At 39.5% G+C, this 24,606-nt stretch overlaps 1 protein-coding gene across 3 annotated transcripts in view; it reads left to right on the top strand.

Annotated features, from left to right (window-relative positions):
• The window catches only part of BORCS5 (BLOC-1 related complex subunit 5), a 111,384-nt gene that overhangs the window by 41,462 nt on the left and 45,316 nt on the right, over positions 1–24,606 (top strand). The window lies entirely within an intron of this gene.

Raw genomic sequence — 24,606 nt, 5'->3', positions numbered from 1 at the left:
ACCCTCAGAGGGCCGTTGGGCGCAGATCCCTGCAGAGGGTTGTGTAACCATCTTGACTCATTTTCAGGGAAGAATGGCCCCTGTAGCTCTTTTGGCTCAATATAATGCTGCATCAAGTATGAGTGAAGAAGTCTCTGGAATACAGTGCTATCAAACTCAAAATATGGTCATTTTAATGAGAATTTCCAAACACCAGGAGGCAATACTGTGCAGACCGTGTGCCACCACCTGCCTCCCCCTTCCAAGATATCTGTGTGATATTGGGAATTTAGGCAGCCCAATCAATAGCTGATTTTACCTTTTCCTACAAGGCAGAAAATGTCAAGATTAGCCAACTATTTATTGAAATTAGTTGGAGTTATCTGGCTACATGAGTGTCTGTGGTCCAGTGTATCATAATGAGAGTGGGAAAGAGTGTTGGGGTGCTACTGGCATCTTGGGTGGGCCAGCCTTTATTGTATGTCATTGCCGTGTATTGGCAATTTTTGTCACTGCCCACTGAATTGCCAGTGGTGCCCCAGTCTGTGTGATGGCCAGGAGAGGCCTGTCTGCTTCCAAATTCCCTCTGTGTGTTTCAGGGGGGCTAAAACAGTATGTGTTTTATAGTATTACTAAGCAGCACAGTTTTCTTTGTTGTTCCTTTGCATGAAGATCTTGGAAAGTTTTAAGAAGTTGTGTGTTTATACTGTAGCATAGGTTTCATTCAACCTATCACTCCTATTCACTCCTCAGAGTGAATTTCAATGAAAAACAACAGTATTGGGGGAAAAAGTTTGGAAAAATTGGATGGAGGGAAGGAAAAAAAAAAAGGTGAATTGCAAAAGGGTTTCTTACCTACCGCACTATTGTTCCCCGGATCAACACTCACTCTCCAGCTCTGTGGGTGGTTGCTCTGCATTTTCAAGAGGCAGCCTGGGGTGGAGGTCAGGGTTGGAGGTAAGGTCGCGGGGAAATAAGAGAGGACGGGGAAGAGGCAGGCATGAATAAAAGATTGGGATTGGAATATACAGATGGAATACAATGGAGATAATGAAAGACCATAACAAAGAAACTGGAGATTTTACATGGCATTGTTAAGCTTACAATGTTGGCATTTTGGGGACAATTCTGAGTACCACAGATCTGGAACTTCTAAAAGAAAAACTCTCAGATAGTTACAGCAGTTAAAGACCTTCACATACATGTTGAATTAATAGTATTTAATGTCCCTTTGTAGGTTTCAGTCTTTTAAGCCTGTGCTGCAAAAGACTGTGTCCTTCTAGGTGCTTAGCCAGTAATTTAGGTGTACTGTCACCAGTTGTTTTCATTATGACTTCTAAGTCTGAACAGCCATTTTCCCTTAGATTTTATTAACTGAGTCAGTAACTCAAAGTGTCATTGTTTTCCACTCATCTGAACTTTCTGAAAATAACACAGTGCTTTATTGGAAAAGCTAAGCATAGACATCAGCCAAATGTTTGCTAAAAATTAACCAAATTAAATGTTATTAAATAAGATGTGCAAATAGAGGAAAATTTTGAGAAATATGAACAAATCCCACTAATCTTTGTTGTCAGTCACTACTTAGAACCTTGGCTTCGCACCAAGGCTGAATTAAGTAGAAGAATGTGTTTCGTAATGCTTCCCCTACATTTCAAGTTGTTTGAAAACATTCAGTTGCATGTGTACCACTGGATTTTTAGCTTTTTCACTAGTTGTTACCCTGGCAGCCTTGATTTAGTGAAAATCTTGTTTTTGTCACAGGCTATTTCTCTGAGCAGCCAATGTTTCGCGCTCTCTCCCTGTCTAATTGTCTGGCCTTGGTAACTCTTAGCAAGAGTAGAAATTACCTTGGTCAACCACATGACAAAAGAGTGGGCATAGGTTTTCCTGAATGTCTCCTGAGGTGGCCAAGGGTGGAGTGGTGGTAATAAACCCTATGGGAAGTGGAGCCATAGATTCCATCAGCTTTGCAGAGGGGCCTTAGACCCAGCAGGGTTTAAGGAACTGCTGTGATAGGATGCCTTGTCCTCCATAGAGATTATCAGCTGCTACCTAGAATTTCTTTTTCATTTGCAGTATGTCAGCATACAGAAAAAAAAAAATAGCAAACACCTGTGTATTCATCAAATTTGCCATATTTTAATATTTTGCCATGTTTGCTTCAGATCTCTTTCCCTGCAGGAAGAAAAATACACATTTCAAATAAACTTAACGTCCCCTCCCCATCCTTTATATCCTTCCCTGATATTCCCTCCTCCTCCTACTCCACAGGGAATTATTGATCTGATTTTGGCATTCATCATGCCCATGTGTTTTCTTTGTGGCTTGTCTTTTTCCTACATGTTTTTGTATATCTAAGCAATGTAGAATATTCTTTCACTTGTTTTGACTTTATATAAGTTGTGTTCTATATGTATCCTTCAGCTACTTGTGTAACTTTCTTTTTTCTTTTCCTTGTAATTTTGACATTTATCCATGTTGATATATGCCTCACTTATTTTCACTGCTGCGTAGTATTCCATCAAATGAACATTTCACAGTGTATCCATTGACTTATTAATGAATATTGAGTTGTTTCCAGTTGTTTTACTATTAAACAGTTTTGCAGTGGACATCTTTGTACATGTCTCCTTTTGCACATGTATGAGAGTTTTCTCTAGGGTATATAACTAGGAACAAATTGCTGTCTAGTAGGGCACATGTATTTTCAGCTTTACTAGATATAGTCAATTTACTCTTCAAAGTGATGATGCTCTTTTATCGCCTTACTAGCTATATATTAGAGTTCCTGTTGTTCCACATCCTCAGTAAAACCGGATATTGTCCCAGCTGTTCCTTGAACATTGTGCTTAGCAACCATCTCAAACATAGGGTCAGATGCAAACTTAATTTTCTTATACCATGCTTCTTCCTTTTAAAAGAATTGTTTCGATTTCTGAGTTACAAATCCAAGATAACTATAACATAGCTTTTTTGCCATATTTTTTTAAAAATAATTTTTTTTCTGATCACAAAATGAATATATGATTATTTTAAGGAATTTGGAAAACAAAATGACAAAAAAGAAAATTAAAAATTCTACCTAGACCTAGCCGTTGTTAATAACTTGCTATATTTTTCCTTCTAGTGTAGACCTATGTAAAGTATACATTTACTTTATAATTAAAATGGGTCATTTTATATCACAGTTTTACTTAAAATTCTATTGTGACATTTCCCATGTCATTGGATATTGTTTGAAAACATCATCTAAGGCCAGGAGCGGTGGTTCACGCCTGTAATCCCAGCACTTTGGGAGGCTGAGGTGGGCGGATCACGAGGTCCGGAGATCGAGACCATCCTGGCCAACATGGTGAAACCCCGTCTCTACTAAAAAAAATACAAAAAAATCAGCCGGGCATGGTGGCGGGCTCCTGTAGTCCCAGCTACTCAGGAGGCTGAGGCAGGAGAATGGCGTGAACCCAGGAGGCAGAGCTTGCAGTGAGACAAGATGGTGCCACTGCACTGCAGCCTGGGCCACAGAGCGAGACTCCGTCTCAAAAAAAAAAAAAAAAAAAAGGTCTAAATAGCTGGATAACATTTCTTTTTGTAAATATAAATTAGTTTAATCGTTCTGCCATTGGAGGACATTTTGGGTATTAAAATGATACTGGAGTACAAAATCTTGGTACATAAATTTCATCTGAGTTTGTTTCTTTGGGATAGATTTCTAGAAGCCAGTAACTATTCATGGAATTAGATTGGATAGGTGATAAAAGCAGGGCATCAAGGGAGAAAAAAGAGTCGAGAGAGCAAAACAACATGCTTAAGGATCATGAGATTCATGAATTCAGCTTCTGTCATATTTGAATTGAGTGGCAAATCTGTCTCTTACCTGAATTTGGAGACCCTTCTCTAATTAGGGATGATTATTAGAGGGAAATTCTGCCCTACTGTGGACACCAGAGAGTTGGTTGTGTGTTGTAGTGTTCAAGAGTTTTATCCAATATTCTGCTTCCTGCAGAGTTCCTGAATTGCGTGTCTTTTGCGGAATATCTTATTGAAGCAGACTTTTAACCTTGACTTGCCCAACATCTGATCAGAAGCAACTCGTTGTCATATAAGGAAATCTGCTCCTTTATGGAACATCTTTGAGTAGTTGAGTTCCCCTTTTTCCCATAAGCCCAAATTTGATTCCCTATCACCTTCAATTATTGTTTAACTTGTTTTTAAACAAAAGCCTCCCTAAAAATAATTCTGGAAGTATTTGAACTTTATTTCTGTATTAGCGTTTACTGTAATTAACATGAAAACAAACATGTTTTACAGTCTTTGTTTCCTTCTGAGGTATAATGTAGCTTTATCATGTCTTCATAGTGAAAATTATATATGTGAACATTGGTAGGATAGAAAAACTTTCCACATAGTTTTATACTTGGTGCCCAGAAAACTTCCAAAGTGTTTAGGTACTACTCATTATTATTGCTTAGAAATTGAATAGAAGCAGTGGCTTGAGTATACACAGTCCCACTTTTTCATTAATAATAACCACATCTCCCCCTCCTTTTTTTTTTTGCGCAAAAGTGTAACATGTATTTTCTCGTTTAATCCTTGTACAACCTATTAGGGTAGGTATTTTCCTCATTTGGCAGATGAGGGTGCTGAGGCTCAGAGATGAAAGACCTTTCCTGTCACACAGCTATTAAAGGCAGAGCTAGGATTTAAACTCAGGTCTAATTCCAAAACCTGTATATTTAACTAGTTTGCACATCTGTCTTCCTGACTTAATTGCATCATAAAATCAAAGATATTTCTCTTCGAAATACGTTCATGTTGGATTATTTGGCTGTTTCATTGTCAGAGGTCTGTTGCTTCTGCTGGCTTTTCTGTGGCAATCCCAGCTGCTCTTCCCCGTGGCTTGGGCACACCAAGGATTTCCTTTCTGTGATTGCCCATATCTCCCTAGTTCCCTGTGGGGCACCTTCCTGCGTCTGAGGAAACTGAAGCAGGAGATGAGGAAAGGGTAACAATAAATTACATGCTTTTTTTTCCTGAGTATTATCAACCAACATGTTCCATAAAGGAGCATGTTTTCACAGCTGTGTGCTTTAGAAACAGGGAGAAAGGTTTGAATTTTTATGACTGAGGTATCTTCAACAAACGCTGTGGTGTACACGCTTGATGGACTTGGAAGGTGGAAACCCATTCCCTCCCTCAGCCCTGGGATTGGAATCTTTGTGTTTATGGTCACACGAGTATTCAGATATGTTATCTCTGAATGTGACACCCTGGTCAGAGAACCAAGGAGTGGACTTGCTAGATTATATGATTTAATTACCCTAGATCAATCAAGCTTTGACTTAGTGATGGCAGGATATAGTGTGTATTTTTTCCTAGTTGCTAGAGGAAAGGAACAAAGTTTAATCTAGTTTAGATCAATCAAGCTCTGACTTACTGATGGCAGGATATATTGTGTATTTTTTCCTAGTTGCTAGAGGAAAGGAACAAAGTTTAATCCTTGGCTTTGTTGACCTTTGTTATCACTTTTATCTTGTAGTTCCATATAACTGCCTTTGTAGACTCTTCAAAAGGCTGAAGGCAAGTGATTTATAGATAAGGGCTCATTCAGTACTTGCACAAGAAGAGCCCATATCTTCAAATATGGGTGACGTAAATTTACTTCAGAAACAGAAATGAGCTCATTTATTTGGAGAGATGTGAACAGAATGTGCGTCGTTTGCTCTGGGTGAGAAATAAATTTAAATTCAGAACTTTGCTTGGGGGAAATGAAATGGAGGAACTGGGCACTTGAGCCTCTTGGAAATTAGCGATCTTTAGCCAAGGCCCAAGGGAGCACTATTTTGGTCCATTTATAACAAAATACTGGAGACTGGGTAATTTATAAAGAACAGAAATTTATTTCTCACCGTTCTGGAGGCTGGGAAGTTCAACATTAAGGTTCACTGAGTGCTGCGTCTTCTAGAGGGGATGAACACTCTGCCCTCAACTGGCAGAAGGAGAGTGGGCAAAAAACAGTAGTAACTCCCCTGTTGAGCCCTTTTATAAGGGCAGCTAATCCCATTTACCCAGAGAGGAGCCCTCATGGCCTAACCACCTCTTAAAAGCCCCACCTCCTATTACTACCATTGGCAACACCTACATTTTGGAAGGGACCCATTCAAACCATAGCAAGCACCAATAGTGTGTTTCAGAACTCATCCACATAGGAGCACTCCTCAGCATATCCAACAGCAGTCTGTGGAGAACTGCGTTTTTGTTTTGTTTTGGTTTTTTGTTTTCTTTTTTGTGACACCATCTCTCTCTGTCACCCAGGCTGGAATGCAGTGGCATGATCTCAGCTCACTGAAATCTCTGCCTCCTGGGTTCAAGTGATTCTTCTGCCTCAGCCTCCCGAGTAGCTGGGATTACAGGTGCCCACCACCACACCTGGCTAATTTTTTTGTATTTTTATTACAGATGGGCTTTCACCATGTTGGCCAGGCTGGTCTCAAACTCCTGGCCTCAAGTGATCCACCCACCTCGGCCTCCTAAAGTGCTGGGATTACAGGCATGAGCCACCGCGCCTGTCCAGAGAACTACTTTGTGTAAGTCTATGAGGAACCTATGTGCCTTGGGCCTTTTGGAGATAACAATACACACTTTTTCCTTAAGGACCTTACTGAGTAACTGGGGAGAGTGAGCAGGAATGTCAACAATAATACAGAAGAAGGGTTCTGTGGTAAATGCCAGAAGTGAACCTTCAACGAAGTGAGTTCCAGAGAGACAACCCATAAAGGTAAAGATTTAGTCATAAATGAGCTGTGTTGCTACTGAAAACATCTTGATTCTTTTTTTTTTTTTTTTTTTTTGAGACGGAGTCTCGCTCTGTCGCCCAGGCTGGAGTGCAGTGGCGCAATCTCGGCTCACTGCAAGCTCTGCCTCCCGGGTGCACGCCATTCTCCTGCCTCAGCCTCTCCTAGTAGCTGGGACTACAGGCACCTGCCACCACGCCTGGCTAATTTTTTTGTATTTTTAGTAGAGACAGGGTTTCACTGTGGTCTCGATCTCCTGACCTCGTGATCCGTCCGCCTCGGCCCCCCCAAGTGCTGGGATTACAAGCATGAGCCACCGCGCCCGGCCAAAACATCTTGATTCTAAAGTATAAACACATCTCAACCACGCAAAAACTGTCTTAAACCTGAATTAAGAGGAAAATGATATTTTAAATTAATTCCTCAAGTAAGTTGCCAAATCATTGACACTAGAATTTTAAGAATTGGTGACTCTAGAGCTTTCATGGTTTGGCTACTGTATTATCTCCCTGGAGGTGTAGTAATATTTCTGTCACCAAAAATCATTAATTGATAACATTATTCTTTCTGTTCTAGCACTTATTTCCATCACTGTGATTTTTTTATTATGATTATTTTTACTTTTCTTACTTAGCATAGGGGATTACCTGCCTCTTAATGTCATCCTGACAATTAAGACAAAATACAGAACGTGTTTAGCACAATGCTTGGCTGAGAGAGTGCCATCATTAATATTAGGCATTGTTTTTCTTATTCTTGAAATATAGTGTTTTATATAGTGCCTGGCATGTAGTGAAATTTTAGTAAATTATAATAATGTTGTTTATTGTTTTCCAAAGGATTTTTAACATGTATTATCAATTAATACTCTCAGCTACCTTCAAGGTGTATAGTGCTATTCCTCTTTTACTAATACAGAAACTGAAGTTAAGTATATTGGTCAGATTTTTCTGGCTGATTTAAGCAGATAAAGAAATTATTAAAAGGAATGTGGATAGCTCACAGAATCAGCAGAAGAGCTTTAGAATCCTGTTTTGGGCTACCTAGCCAAGTAAAATGGCGAAAATCATGCCACAGAACTGAGCCACTGCCAAATACCTGCGTGCCTTGCACAGCAAACAATGCTGGCTGGCATTGGTGATGGACTTTGCCACAGGGATTGCTTCTACTGCTCCCTTGGAAACTGTTTTACAGAAACTGCTGTCACCAAGGAATTTACTTCATGGAAGGCCCTATTTTGCAACATTTGCCCCCTATTTACAGTCTGGAGTGGGTGGCAATTTGCTTTATTGCCAACTCATTGTGTCTTAACTCTCTGTGAAAGAAATACTTCGTTTATATTTTCTTTTAATTGGATATAAACTGAGTAGGAGTTGAGATTATTTTCCTTATTAGTAGACTTCATGTGTGGAAAAGTTAGTTTTTTCTAAAATTGATCTTGTTCTTAGCAATTATCTGCTGTAAGTATTACCTCAGCTTTTTAGGCTACTACTAAATGAGAACTTTCCATCTGATCAGGGCGTCTTCTCCAGTGTAAACAGTCCTGTTTCCCATTATCCATTGGAGCTAAGGAAGCCATGATGAGTTAACACGTGCAAGAAGAGTTACCCCTTTGAGTAAGAAAAGTCCTGGCATTAGTATTTCAGATTTTTTTCTTGCATCCTTTTCTGATATTTTATTTATTTTCATTTAAAGTGGACCTATGGTTTATCTTGGTGAAAATCTCAAAAAAAAAAAAAAAAAAAAAGAGAAAAACATGTCAGGTCCCTAATGTGATTGCTGTTAACCATAAAAAAAAAAAACCTCCCCTCTTTTATAATCAGTCTTAGTACGCCTTGCAAAGCCTCTATTTCTAACTTGTGTATACTTCAAACTAGTGTGAGCATGTGTTAAACACCGTTTTTTTAAATAAAAAGAGCACTTTCAGCTCCTTAAAGCAAGCCCTTTGGGGAAGGAAAGAATCCTTGAGTGCTGCAGCCATCCATCCTGCTTTGTCTGGAAAGCTAAGGTTTTTGGGTTATTGATGTTTCAACAAGTGGAGAGCACCTGGGTCTGGTGAGCACCAGCTGCCGAAGTGTGGGGGGCACCCAAGTGGCCTGTTCTTCCAGGATGGCATTCATTCTTCCAGGCAAGTGGGACAAAGTGGGCTTTCTGCCTTCACTCAGTGAGAGCTGTTGAAAGATTTTCTCATCTGAATTGTAAATGTTTGTAATGTTTATTTTATTTTCACAGTACGAGTGAGGGTCTTCTCACTTTGAATATATTCCTTTTTGCAAATAATTTTGAAGTAGTCCTGATCCTGTGTTAAAATAAACATGGTATGTCGTTATAGAAGAATCCTTCATCCCTTATCTCTTACAAACATAAAATTTTCAAAGTTTACACTTGGAAGAAAACCTGGTTCAATTCTCTCCATTTTCAGGGAAGGAAATGGAATTTATTTTTTCCTTTGTTTATCCTTTTATAGTTTTCATTTTGTTCCCTGTTGGTCACATATTTTTTTCTTGGCCTTCTTATTAGAGGGGTATTGTGGAACATTTTTGCTTAGCAAAAATTAAAATCAACATACCTGACTTTTTAATTGTAAAATATGTATAACATAAAATTTATCATTTTAATCCTTTTTGAGCGTACAATTCATTGGCATTAAGTATATTCACATTGTTGTGCAGTATCATGACCATCCATCTCCAGAACTTCTCCATTATCCCAAATTGAACTCTATGTCTATTAAATAGTGATTTCCCAATCTCTACCCCCAGCCCTGACAACCATTATTATTCTACTTAATTTCGCCATGAATTTTACTATTTTTTTTTTTTTTTTTTCCGAGATGGCCTCATGCTGTCACCCAGGCTAGAGTGCAGTAGCACGATCTTGGCTCACTGCAACCTCCCTCTACCTCACAGGCTCAAGTGATCCTCCCGCCTCAGCTTCCTGAGTAGCTGGGACCTCAGGTGCACACCACCACGCCTGGCTAATTTTTGTATATTTTGTAGAGACAGGATTTTACCATGTTGCCCAGGCTGGTCTCAAACTCTTGGGCTCAAGTGATCCTTCCACCTTGGCCTCCCAAATGCTGGGGTTACAGGTGTGAGCCACCGTGCCTGGCCAAATATTACTATTCTGTATGTTTCTTGTAAATGGAATCATACAGTTTTTGTCCTTTTGTGTCTGGCATACTTCAGTTTACCATAATTTTTTCAGGGTCCATCCATATTCTAGCGTGTACCAGAATTTCATTCTCTTTTTTAAGGCTGAATTCCATTGTATGTATATACCACATTTTGTTTATCCTTTCATCCACTGATGGACATTTGGGTTGTTTCTACTTTGGCCATTGTGAATAATGCTGCTGTGAACATTGATACATAAATATTTGTATGAGTCCCTGCTTTCAGTTCTTTTGGGTGCATACCCAGAGGTGGAATTGCTGGGTCATGTGGTAATTCTATGTTTATTTTTTTTTTCTCCCTTGTAATTACCCACAATGCGGTAAAATACACTTGACATGAAATTTACCACCATAACTATTTTTAAGTATAAGTTCAGTGGCATTAAGTACATTGAGATTGTTGTGTGACCATCACCACTGTCCATTTCCTGAATGTTTTTCATCTTGCAAACCTGAACCTCTATATCCGTTAAACAGCAACTTCCTATCCTCTCCTCCTCCCAGCCCTGGTAACCACTGTTCTACTTTCTTTCTCTATGATTTTGACTTTCCCGTGTACTTCATGTAAATGGAATCATTCAGTATTTGCTTGTGACTGGCTTATTTCACTTAGTGTAATGTCCTCAAGATTCACCTGTGTTGTTGCATAGGTTAGAATTTTCTTTTAAAGGCTGAATACCACATGTGTATATATATATATAAATATCATTCAGTCTTAAAAGGGAATTCCTTTTTAAGGAATGCCTCATTTTGCTTATCCATTCTTCTATTGATGGAAATTTGAATTGTTTCCATGTTTTGGCTATTGTAAATTATGTTCTTTGAACATGAGTGTACAAATGTCTCTTTGAGCCCCTGCTTTTGATTCTTTTGGGTATATACTCAGAAGTGGAATTGCTGGATCATATAGTAATTTTACGTTTAATTTTTTGAGGAACCACCACACACCTTTCGCCACCGGCTATGCTATACCATGTTACGTCTCCACCAATAGTGACTAAGGGTTCTACATCTTCGCCATCACTCTTTTTTTTTGTTTTTGATAGTGGCCATCTTAATGGGTGTGAGGGTGCATCTCATTTTCGTTTTGAATTGCCCTTCCCTAATGATTAGGGATGTCAGGAATTCTTTCATGTGCTTATTGGCCATTTGTATCTCTTATTTGGAGAAATGTCTGTTCAAGTCCTTTGCCCATTTTTGAATTGGGTTGTTTGAAGTTTTTTGCTGAGTTTTAGGAATTCTCTATATAGTCTAGATATAATATACACGTATATAATAAATGTGTATAATAAAATATACATGATTTGAAAGTATTTTCTCCATTTTGTGGGCTGTCTTTTTACTCTGTTGGTAGTATCTTTTCATGGATAAACTTTTAAAATAATTTTCATTGTCCAATCTATCTTGTTGTTGTTGCCAGTGCCTTTGGTGTCATACTTAAAACATCATTGCCAAATTCAGTGTCAGGAAACTTTTGCCTGCGTTTTCTCACTATAGGAAACTATAGTAAAAAAACATTAAAAGTTTTATTGTTTTAGATCTTACATTTAGGTCATGGATTCTTTGTTAATTAACTTTTGTATGTGGTGGTAGGTGAGGGTCCAACCTCATTCTTTTGCATGTGGATAGCCAGCTTTCCTAGCAGCATTTGTTGAAAAAATTGTCCTTTCCCCACTGAATGGTCTTGGTGCCCCCAACAATCATATGACTTTATATGTGAGGATTTGTTCTGGGCCCTCTATTCATTTGTGCGATCTTTTGTCTGTCTTTATGTCAATGCCGCACTGTTTCGATTACTGTAATTTTAAGTTTTGAAATCAGGAAGAATGAGTCCTCCAGCTTTGTTCTTCTTTTCAGGATTGTTTTGGCTATTCAGAATCTCTTGAAATTCCATGTGAATTTTTGGATGGGTCTTTCTATTTCTGAAAAAAAAGTCACTGGGATTTTGATAGGGATTGCATTGAACCTGTAAATCACTTTTGGTAATATGACATCTTAATATTAAATCTTCCAATCAATGACTATGGGGTGTCTTAACATTTGTATGTGTCCTCTTTAATTCCTTTCAGCTGTATTTTACGGTTTTTTATTGTACAAGTCTTTCATCTCCTTGGTTAAGTTTATTCCTAAGTGTTTTATTCTTTTTGGTGCTATTGGAAATGGAATTGTTTTCTTAATTTCCTTTTTGGATTGTTCGTTAGTGAATAGAAATGCAACTGATTTTTGCGTGTTGACTTTGTATCCTGCAACTTTGGCGAATTTATTTATTTATTAGTTCTAACAGTATTTTTGTGGAACATTCAGGTTTTCTATATATGAGATCATATCGTCCGTGAACAGACATAATTTCTTTCTTTCTAATTTCGATGCCTTTTATTTCTTTTCTTGTCTAATTGCTCTCGATACAACTTCCATTATTATGTTGAATAGAAGTGGTGAAAACAAGCATCCTTGCTTCATTCCTGATCTTAGAGGGAAAGCTTTCAGGTCATCACCATTGAATATGAAGTTCACTTGCATTTCTTTTATATGGCTTTTATTGTGTTGAGGTAGTCTCCTTCCATTCCTAGTTTGTTGAGTGTTTTATTTGTTTGTTTTTATCAAGAAAGGGTGTTGAATTTTCTCAAATGCTTTCTCTGCATCAGTTGAAATGATTTTGTGGTTTTCTTCCCTTTAGTCTTCTAACATGGTCTGTTACATGGATTGATTTTCGTGTGTTGAATCATCCTTGTGTTCCAGGAATAAATCTCACTTGGTCATGGTGTATAATCCTTTTATATGCTCCTGAATTTGGTTTACTAGGATTTCGTTTGGGATTTTTGCATCAATGTTTGTAAGGTAAATTGGTCTACAGTTTTCTTTTCTTGTAGTGTCTTTGTCTGGCTTTGGAATCAGGGTAATGCTGCCCTCATAGATGAGTTAGGGAGTGTTTTCTCCTCTTCAGTTTTTTGGGAAAGTCTAAAAAGTGTTTATGTTAGTTCTTTTAAATGATTGGTAGAACTCACCTGTGAAACTATCAGTTCCAGGGCTTTTCTTTATCAGGAGATTTTTTATTACTTATTCAATCTCCTTACTAATTATAGGTCTATTCAGAGTTTCTATGTGGCTTAGCCTTGGTAGGTTCTAGTTCTATGTTTCTAGGAATTTGTCCATTTCACCTAGGTTATCTAATTTATTGCTGTACAGTTACTCATAGTACCTTGTAAAGTCATTTTTATTCCCATAGAATCGGTATTAATGTACACACTTTCTCGTTTTAGCATTTGAGTTGTCTCTCTTTTTTCTTAGTTCCTCTGCTCTAGCAAAAGGTTTGTCAATATTGTTTATCTTTTTAAAGAATCAACTTTTGGTGCTGGTGATTTTCTCTTTTTTTTTTTCTATTCTCTATTTGATTTATCTTTGGTCTAATCTTTATTATTTCTATCCTTCTGCTAATGTTGGGTTTAGTTTGTTCTTCATTTTCTAGTTCCTTAAGTTGTAAAGTTAGGTTGCTGATGTGAGATCTTTCTTTTTATTTTTTATTTTATTTTATTTTTTAGAGATGGGTATCACTCTGTTGCCAAGGCTAGAGTGCAGTGGTGCAATCATAGCTCATTGCAGCCTCGAACTGCTGGACTCAAGTGATTCTTCTACCTCAGCCTCCCAAGTAACTGAGACTACAGACACACACCATTATGCCTGGCTAATTTTTAATTTTTATTTATTTACTTATTTTTTTAAAGAGACAGAGTCTCACTAGGTTGCCCAAGCTGGTCTTGAACTCCTGGGCTCAAGCGATCCTTCCACCTCAGCCTCCTGAGTAGATGGGATTATAGATTTGAGTCACCACACCCAACTCTTGTTTTTTAATGTAAACTTTTTTTTTTTTTTTTTTTTTTTTTTTTTTGAGATGGAATCTTGCTGTGTCGCCCAGGCTGGAGTGCAGTGGCACAATCTCGGCTCACTGCAGCCTCTGCCTCTCAGGTTCAAGCGATTCTCCTGCCTCAGCCTCCAGAGCAGCTGGGATTACAGGCAGGCGCCACCACGCCTGGCTACTTTTTGTATTTTTTTTTAGTAGAGATGGTGTTTCACCATGTTGGCCAGGCTGGTCTTGAACTCCTGACCTCAAATGATCCACCCGCCTCGGCCTCCCAAGGTGCTGGGATTCCAGGTGTGAGCCATCGTGCCCAGCCTAATGTAAACATTGATAAATTTCCTCCTTAGCATTGCTTTCACTTCATTTCATAAGTTTTGGTACATTGTATTTTTGTTTTAATTCACCTCTAGGTGTTTTTTCAGTGTCCTTTGTGATTTCTTCCTTGATCCATTGGTTGTTTATAGTATGTTCTTTACCTTCCACAAATTGTGGATTTTCCAGTTTTTCTTCTGTTATAGATTTCTAACTTCATTCTGTTGTGGTGGAAGAAGATTCTTTGTATAATATCTATCTTTCGAAATCTATTGAGACTTAATCTGTGACCTAACATATGGCCTATCCTGAAAAATGTCCCATGTACACTTGAGAAGAATGTGTATTCTGTTGTTGTTAGGTACAATATTCTGTCTGTCTGTGAAGTTGAGTCAGTTTGTTGTGTGTTCAGGTCCTCTACTTTATTACTTATCTTCTGTTTGGTGGTTCTAGTCATTATTGTGAGTGGGGTATTGAAACTTCCAGCTATTATTGAAGTATTTTTCCATTCAATTTTGTCAGTGTTTGCTTGACAAATTTTGATGGTCTCTCATTAGGTGTATAAATATTTATAATTTTTAATTCTTTTTTGAGACAGGGTCTAACTCTGTCACCCAGGCTGGAGTGCAATAGTGAGATCTTGGCTCACTGCAACCTCTGCCTCCTCAATGATCCTCCATCTCAGCCTCCTGAGTAGGTAGGACTAGTACCATCACATCCAGCTACTTTTTATATTTTTAGTAGAGATGGGGTTTCACCATGTTGGCCGGGCTGGTCTCGAACTCCTGAGCTCAAGCAATCCACCTGCCTTAGTCTCCCAAAGTGCTGGGAGTACAGGTATGAGCCACCATGCCTGGTTTGAATATTTATAATTTTTTTTTATCTTCTTGCTATATTGAACCATTTATTTGTTTGTTTGTTTATTTATTTATTTATTTATTTATTTATTTATTTATTTTTGAGATGGAGCCTCACTCTGTCGCCCAGGCTGGAGTGCAGTGGCACACTCACTGCAAGGTCTGCCTCCCAGGTTCACACCATTTTCCTGCCTCAGCCTCCTGAGTAGCTGGGACTATAGGTGCCTGCCACCATGCCTGGCTAATTTTTTTTTTTTTTTTGTATTTTTAGTGGAGACGGGGTTTCACTGTGTTGCCAGGATGGTCTCGATCTCCTGACCTCGTGATCTGCCCACCTTGGCCTCCCAAAGTGCTGAGATTACAGGCGTGAGCCACCACACCCGGCCTGAACCTTTTATTAATATATGATGTCCTTTGTCTCTTGTAACCGCTTTCAATGTAAAGTCTATTTTGGTCAGCTACAGTGACTCACTCCTATAGTCCCAGCACTTTGAGAGGCTGAGACAGGAGGATTACTTGAGGCAGAAGTTTGAGACTAGCCTGGGCAACATAGTGAGACCCCATCTCTACAAAAAAATTTAAAAATTAGCCAGGTGTGATAGTGCATGTCTGTAGTCCCAGCTACTTGGGAGTCTAAGGCAGGAGGATTGTTTGAGCCCAGGAGTTCGAAGATACAGTGAGCTATGATCATGCCATTGCACTACAGCCTAGGTAACAGCATGAGACTCTCTTTCAGTATAGCTCTTTTGGTTACTATTTGGATGAATATCTTTTTCATCCATTTTCAGCCTGTTTGTGTATTTAGATGTAAGTTGAGTCTCTAGTAGACAAGCATATAGTTGGATCAGGTTTTTAATCCATTCTGCCAATCCTTATCTTTTGATTGGAGAGTTTAATCCACATACATTTTAAGTACTTAACTGATACAGTGGCACTTACTTCTGTCATTTTGCTATTAGTTTTCTAGATGCCTTATAGCTTATTTTTGTTTGTCATTTTCTGTGTTGCTGTCGTCTTCTGTGTTGATTTTTTGCAGTGAAACATTTGTATTCCTTTCTCATTCCCTTTTGTGTATGTTATATAGCTGTTTTCTTTTTTTAAAATTATTATACTTTAAGTTCTACGGTACATGTGCACAACGTGTAGGTTTGATAACATAGGTATACATGTGCCATGTTGGTTTGCTGCACCCACCAACTCGTTATGTACATTAGGTATTTCTCCTAATGCTATCCCTCCCCCAGCCCCCCACTCCCTGACAGGCCCTGGTGTGTGATGTTCCCTGCCCTGTGTCCAAGTGATCTCATCGTTCAGTTCCTACCTGTGAGTGAGAACATGCAGTGTTTGGTTTTCTGTCCTTGTGATAGTTTGCTGAGAATGATGGTTTCCAGCTTCATCCATGTCCCTGCAAAGGACATGAACTCATCCTTTTTTATGGCTGCATAGTATTCCATGGTGTATATGTGTCACATTTTCTTAATCCAGTCTATCATTGATGGACATTTGGGTTGGTTCCAAGTCTTTGCTATTGTGAATAGTGCTGTAGTAAACATATGTGTGCATGTGTCTATAGTAGCATGATTTGTAATCCTTTGGGTATATACCCAGTAATGGGATGGCTGGGTCAAATGGTATTTCTAGTTCTAGATCCTTGAGGAATTGCCACACTGTCTTCCACAATGGTTGAACTAATTTACACTCCCACCAACAGTGTAAAAGTGTTCCTCTTTCTCCACATCCCCTCCAGCACCTGTTGTTTCCTGACTTTTTAATGATTGCCATTCTAATTGGCATGAGACAGTATCTCATTGTGGTTTTGATATGCATTTCTCTGATGACCAGTGATGATGAGCATTTTTTCATGTGTCTGTTGGCAGCATAGATGTCTTCTTTTGAGGAGTGTCTGTTCATATCTTTTGCCCACTTGTTGATGGTGTTGTTTGTTTTTTTCTTGTAAATTTGTTTGAGTTCTTTGTGGATTTTGGATATTAGCCCTTTGTCTGATGGGTAGATTGCAGAAATTTTTTCCCATTCTGTAGGTTGCCTGTTCACTTGGATGGTAGTTTCTTTTGCTGTGCAGAAGCTGTTTAGTTTAATTAGATCCCATTTGTCAATTTTGGCTTTTGTTGCCATTGCTTTTGGTGTTTTAGTCATGAGGTCCTTGCCCATGCCTGTGTCCTGAATGGTATTGCCTAGGTTTTCTTCTAGGGTTTTTATGGTTTTAGGTCTAACATTTAAGTCTTTAATCCATTTTGAATTAATTTTTGTATAAGGTGGAAGGAAGGGATCCAGTTTCAGCTTTCTACATATGGCTAGCCAGTTTTCCCAGCACTGGGAAAAGGATTAAATAGGGAATCCTTTCCCCATTTCTTGTTTTTATCAGGTTTGTCAAAAATCAGATGGTTGTAGATGTGTGGTGTTATTTGTGAGGCCTCTGTTCTGTTCCATTGGTCTATGTATCTGTTTTGGTACCAGTACCATGCTGTTCTGGTTACTGTAGCCTTGTAGTATAGTTGAAGTCAGGTAGTGTGATGCCTCCAGCTTTGTTCTTTTTGCTTAGGATTGTCTTGGCCATGCAGGCTCTTTTTTGGTTCCATATGAACTTCAAAGTAGTTTTTTCCAATTATGTGAAGAAAGTCATTGGTAGCCTGATGGGGATGGTATTGGATCTATAAATTACTTTGGGCAGTATGGCCATTTTCGTGATATTGATTCTTTGTATCCATGAACATGGAATATTCTTCCATTTGTTTGTGTCCTCTTTTATTTTTTGTTTGTTTGTTTTTTTTGTTTTGTTTTGTTTTTTTCTTTTTTATTTTTTATTATACTTTAGGGTTTTAGGGTACATGTGCACAATGTGCAGGTTTGTTACATATGTATCCATGTGCCATGTTGATTTCCTGCACCCATTAACTCGTCATCTAGCATTAGGTGTATCTCGAATGCTGTCCCTCCCCCCTCCCCCCACCACACAACAGACCCCGGAGTGTGATGATCCCCTTCCTGTGTCCATGAGTTCTCATTGTTCACTTCCCACCTATGAGTGAGAACATGCGGTGTTTGGTTTTTTGTCCTTGCGATAGTTTACTGAGAGTGATGTTTTCCAGTTTCATCCATGTCCCTACAAAGGACACGAACTCATCATTTTTTATGGCTGCATAGTATTCCATGGTGTATATGTGCCACATTTTCTTAATCCAGTCTATCGTTGTTGGACATTTGGGTTGGTTCCAACTCTTTGCTATTGTGAATAGTGCCGCAATAAACATACGTGTGCATGTGTCTTTATAGCAGCATGATTTATAGTCCTTTGGGTATATACCCAGTAATGGGATGGCTGGGTCAAATGGTATTTCTAGTTCGAGATCCCTGAGGAATCGCCACACTGACTTCCACAATGGTTGAACTAGTTTACAGTCCCACCAACAGTGTAAAAGTGTTCCTACTTCTCCACATCCTCTCCAGCACCTGTTGTTTCCTGATTTTTTAATGATGGCCATTCTAACTGGTGTGAGATGGTATCTCACTGTGGTTTTGATTTGCATTTCTCTGATGGCCAGTGATGATGAGCATTTCTTCATGTGTTTTTTGGCTGCATAAATGTCTTCTTTTGAGAAGTGTCTGTTCATGTCCTCTGCCCACTTTTTGATGGGGTTGTTTGTTTTTTTCTTGTAAATTTGTTTGAGTTCATTGTAGATTCTGGATATTAGCCCTTTGTCAGATGAGTAGGTTGCAAAAATTTTCTCCCATTCTGTAGGTTGCCTGTTCACTCTGATGATAGTTTCTTTTGCTGTGCAGAAGCTCTTTAGTTTAATGAGATCCCATTTGTCGATTTTGGCTTTTGTTGCCATTGCTTTTGGTGTTTTAGACATGAAGTCCTTGCCCATGCCTATGTCCTGAATGGTATTGCCTAGGTTTTCTTGTAGGATTTTAATGGTTTTAGGTCTAACATATAAGTCTTTAATCCATCTTGAATTAATTTTTGTATAAGGTGTAAGGAAGGGATCCAGTTTCAGCTTTCTACATATGGCTAGCCAGTTTTCCCAGCACCATTTATTAAATAGGGAATCCTTTCCCCATTTCTTGTTTTTGTCAGGTTTGTCAAAGATCAGATAGTTGTAGCTATGGGCATCATTTCTGAGGGCTCCGTTCTGTTCCATTGATCTATGTCTCTGTTGTGGTACCAGTACCATGCTGTTTTGGTTACTGTAGCCTTGTGTATAGTTTAAAGTCAGGTAGCGTGATGCCTCCAGCTTTGTTCTTTGGCTTAGGATTGACTTGGCGATGCGGGCTCTTTTTTGGTTCCATATGAACTTTAAAGTAGTTTTTTCCAATTCTGTGAAGAAAGTCGTTGGTAGCTTGATGGGGATGGCATTGAATCTATAAATTACCTTGGGCAGTATGGCCATTTTCACAATATTGATTCTTCCAACCCATGAGCATGGAATGTTCTTCCATTTGTTTGTATCCTCTTTTATTTCATTGAGCAGTGGTTTGTAGTTCTCCTTGAAGAGGTCCTTCACATCCCTTGTAAGTTGGATTCCTAGGTATTTTATTCTCTTTGAAGCAATTGTGAATGGGAGTTCACTCATGATTTGGCTCTCTGTTTGTCTGTGATTGGTGTACAAGAATGCTTGTGATTTTTGTACATTAATTTTGTATCCTGAGACTTTGCTGAAGTTGCTAATCAGCTTAAGGAGATTTTGGGCTGAGACAATGGGGTTTTCTAGATATACAATCATGTCATCTGCAAACAGGGACAATTTGACTTCCTCTTTTCCTAATTGAATACCCTTTATTTCCTTCTCCTGCCTGATTGCTCTGGCCAGAACTTCCACCACTATGTTGAATAGGAGCGGTGAGAGAGGGCATCCCTGTCTTGTGCCAGTTTTCAGAGGGAATGCTTCCAGTTTTTGCCCATTCAGTATGATATTGGCTGTGGGTTTGTCATAGATAGCTTTTATTATTTTCAGATACGTCCCATCAATACCTAATTTATTGAGAGTTTTTAGCATGAAGGGTTGTTGAATTTTGTCAAAGGCCTTTTCTGCATCTATTGAGATAATCATGTGGTTTTTGTCTTTGGTTCTGTTTATATGCTGGATTACATTTATTGATTTGCATATGTTGAACCAGCCTTGCATCCCAGGGATGAAGCCCACTTGATCATGGTGGATAAGCTTTTTGATGTGCTGCTGGATTCGGTTTGCCAGTATTTTATTGAGGATTTTTGCATCAATGTTCATCAAGGATATTGGTCTGAAATTCTCTTTTTTGGTTATGTCTTTGCCAGGTTTTGGTATCAGGACGATGCTGGCTTCGTAAAATGTGTTAGGGAGGATTCCCTCTTTTTCTATCGATTGGAATAGTTTCAGAAGGAATGGTACCAGTTCCTCCTTGTACCTCTGGTAGAATTCAGCTGTGAATCCATCAGGTCCTGGGCTCTTTTTGGTTGGTAAGCTATTGATTATTACCACAATTTCAGAACCTGTTATTGGTCTATTCAGAGATTCAACTTCTTCCTGGTTTAGTCTTGGGAGGGTGTATTTGTCGAGGAATTTATCCATTTCTTCTAGATTTTCTAGTTTATTTGCATAGAGGTGTTTGTAGTAGTCTCTGATGGTAGATTGTATTTCTGTGGGATTGGTGGTGATATCCCCTTTTTCGTTTTTTATTGCATCTATTTGATTCTTCTCTCTTTTCTTCTTTATTAGTCTTGCTAGCGGTCCATCATTTTGTTGATCCTTTCAAAAAACCAGCTCCTGGATTCATTAATTTTTTGAAGGGTTTTTTGTGTCTCTATTTCCTTCAGTTCTGCTCTGATTTTAGTTATTTCTAGCCTTCTGCTAGCTTTTGAATGTGTTTGCTCTTGCTTTTCTAGTTCTTTTAATTGTGATGTTAGGGTGTCAATTTTGGATCTTTCCTGCTTTCTCTTGTGGGCATTTAGTGCTATAAATTTCCCTCTACACACTGCTTTGAACGTGTCCCAGAGATTCTGGTATGTTGTGTCTTTGTTCTTGTTGGTTTCAAAGAACATCTTTATTTCTGCCTTCATTTCATTATGTACCCAATAGTCATTCAGGAGCAGGTTGTTCAGTTTCCATGTAGTTGAGCAGTTTTGAGTGAGTTTCTTAATCCTGAGTTCTAGTTTGATTGCACTGTGGTCTGAGAGACAGTTTGTTATAATTTCTGTTCTTTTACATTTGCTGAGGAGAGCTTTACTTCCAACTATGTGGTCAATTTTGGAATAGGTGTGGTGTGGTGCTGAAAAAAATGTATATTCTGTTGACTTGGGGTGGAGAGTTCTGTAGATGTCTATTAGGTCCACTTTATGTAGAGCTGAGTTCAATTCCTGAATATCCTTGTTAACTTTCTGTCTCATTGATCTGTCTAATGCTGACAGTGGGGTGTTAAAATCTCCCATTATTATTGTGTGGGAGTTTAAGTCCCTTTGTAGGTCACTGAGGACTTGCTTTATGAATCTGGGTGCTCCTGTGTTGGGTGCATATATATTTAGGATAGTTAGCTCTTCTTGTTGAATTGATCCCTTTACCATTATGTAATGGCCTTCTTTGTCTCTTTTGATCTTTGTTGGTTTAAAGTCTATTTTATCAGAGACTAGGATTGCAACCCCTGCCTTTTTTTGATTTCCAGTTGCTTGATAGATCTTCCTCCATCCCTTTATTTTGAGTCTATGTGTGTCTCTGCACGTGAGATGGGTTTCCTGAATACAGCACACTGATGGGTCCTGACTCCTTATCCAGTTTGCCAGTCTGTGTCTTTTGGTTGGAGCATTTAGCCCATTTACATTTAACCTTAATATTGTTATGTGTGAATCTGATCCTGTCATTATGATGTTAGTTGGTTATTTTGCTCGTTAGTTGCTATACTTTCTTCCTAACCTCGATGGTCTTTACAGTTTGGCATGTTTTTGCAGTGGCTGGTGCCGGTTGTTCCTTTCCATGTTTAGTGCTTCCTTCAGGAGCTCTTTTAGGGCAGGCCTGGTGGTGACAAAATCACTCAGCGTTTGCTTATCTGTAAAGTATTTTATTTCTCCTTCACTTATGAAGCTTAGTTTGGCGGGATAGGAAATTCTGGGTTGAAAATTCTTTTCTTTAAGAATGGTGAATATCGGCCCCCACTCTCTTCTGGCTTGTAGAGTTTCTGCTGAGAGATCAGCTGTTAGTCTGATGGGCTTCCCTTTGTGGGTAACCTGACCTTTCTCTCTGGCTGCCCTTAACATTTTTTCCTTCATTTCAACTTTGGTGAATCTGACAATAATGTGTCTTGGAGTTGCCCTTCTCGAGGAGTATCTTTGTGGCGTTCTCTGTATTTCCTGAATCTGAATGCTGGCCTGCCTTGCTAGATTGGGGAAGTTCTCCTGGATAATATCTTGCAGAGTGTTTCCCAACTTGGTTCCATTCTCCCCGTCATTTTCAGGTACACCAATCAGACGTACGTTTGGTCTTTTCACATAGTCCCAAATTTCTTGGAGGCTTTGTTCATTTCTTTTTATTCTTTTTTCTCTAAACTTCCCTTCTCTCTTCATTTCATTCATTTCATCTTCCATCAGCGATACCCTTTCTTCCAGTTGATCGCATCTGCTACTGGGGCTTCTGCAATCTTCGCGTAGTTCTCGAAACTTGGCTTTCAGCTCCATCAGCTCCTTTAAGCCCTTCTCTCCATTGGTTATTCTAGTTATCCATTCTTCTAATTTTTTTTCAAAGTTTTTAACTTCTTTGCTATTGTTTTGAATTTCCTCTCGTAGCTCAGAGTAGTTTGATTGTCTGAAGCCTTTTTCTCTCAACCCATCAAAGTCATCCTCCATCCAGCTTTGTTCCGTTGCTGGTGAGGAACTGCGTTCCTTTGGAGGAGGAGAGGTGCTCTGTTTTTTAGAGTTTCCAGTTTTTGTGCTCTGTTTTTTCCCCATCTTTGTGGTTTTATCTACTTTTTGTCTTTGATGATGGTGATGTACAGATGGGTTTTTGGTGTGGATGTCCTTTCTGTTTGTTAGTTTTCCTTCTACCAGACAGGCCCCTCAGCTGCAGGTCTGTTGGAGTTTACTAGAGGTCCACTCCAGACCCTGTTTGGCTGGGTGTCAGCAGCGGTGGCTGCAGAACAGCGGATTTTCGTGAGACCACAAATTCAGCTGTCTGATAGTTCCTCTGAAAGTTTTGTCTCAGAGGAGTACCCGGTTGAATGAGGTGTCAGTCTGTCCCTACTGGGGGGGGGTGCCTCCCAGTTAGGCTGCTCAGGGGTGAGGGACCCACTTTAGGAGGCAGTCTGTCCGTTCTCAGATCTCCAGCTGCGTGCTGGGAGAACCACTACTCTCTTCAAAGCTGTCAGTCAGACAGGGACATTTAAGTCTGTGGAGGTTCTTGCTGAGTTTTTGTTTGTCTGTGCCCTGCCCCCAGAGGTGGAGCCTACAGAGGCAGGTAGGCTTCCTTGAGCTGTGGTGGGCTCCACCCAGTTCGAGCTTCCTGGCTGCTTTGTTTACCTAAGCAAGCCTGGGCAATGGCGGGCGCCCCTCCCCCAGCCTCGCTGCCGCCTTGCAGCTTGATCTCAGACTGCTGTGCTAGCAATCAGCGAGACTCCATGGGCATAGGACCCTCCGAGCCAGGTGCGGGACACAATCTCCTAGTGTGCCGTTTTCCAGGCCCGTTGGAAAAGCGCAGTATTAGGATGGGACTGACCCGATATTCCAGGTGCCGTCTGTTTCCCCTTTCTTTGACTAGGAAAGGGAACTCCCTGACCCCTTGCGCTTCCCGAGTGAGGCAATGCCTCGCCCTGCTTCGGCTCGCGCACAGTGCGCTTCACCGACTGTCCTGCGCCCACTGTTAGGCACTCCCTAGTGAGATGAAACCGGTACCTCAAGCAGAAATGCAGAAATCACCCGTCTTCTGTGTCGCTGGGGCTGGGAGCTGGAGACCGGAGCTGTTCCTATTTGGCCATCTTGGATCCACCCCGTGTCCTCTTTTATTTCGTTATTTCATCGAGCAGTGGTTTGTAGTTCTCCTTGAAGAGGTCCTTCACGTCCCTTGTAAGTTGGATTCCTAGGTATTTTATTCTCTTTGAAGCAATTGTGAATGGGAGTTCACTCATAATTTGGCTCTCTGTTTGTCTGTTATTGGTGTGTAGGAATGATTGTGATTTCTGCACACTGATTTTGTATCCTGAGACTTTGCTGAAGTTGCTTATCAGCTTAAGGAGATTTGGGGCTGAGATGATGGGGTTTTCTGAATATATAATCATGTCATCTGCAAACAGGGACAGTTTGACTTCCTCATTTCCTAATTGAATGTCCTTTATTTCTTTCTCTTGCCTGATTGCCCTGGCCAGAACTTCCAACACTGTGTTGAATAGGAGTGGTGAGAGAGAGCGCCCTTGTCTTGTGCCGATTTTCAAAGGGAATGCTTCCAGTTTTTGCCCATTCAGTATGATATTGGCTGTGGGTTTGTCATTAATAGCTCTTATTATTTTGAGATACGTTCCATCAATACCCAGTTTATTGAGAGTTTTTAGCATGAAGTGCTGTTGAATTTTGTTGAAGGCCTTTTCTGCATCTATTGAGATAATCGTGTTTTTTGTCGTTGATTCTGTTTATGTGATGGATTACATTTATTGATTTGCGTA

Source organism: Nomascus leucogenys, chromosome 23 (genome assembly GCF_006542625.1).
Source record: "Nomascus leucogenys isolate Asia chromosome 23, Asia_NLE_v1, whole genome shotgun sequence".
Classification (NCBI taxonomy): domain Eukaryota; kingdom Metazoa; phylum Chordata; class Mammalia; order Primates; family Hylobatidae; genus Nomascus; species Nomascus leucogenys.
The sequence above is the reverse complement of the archived record's forward strand: the minus strand, read 5'-3'. Positions and strand labels throughout refer to the sequence as shown.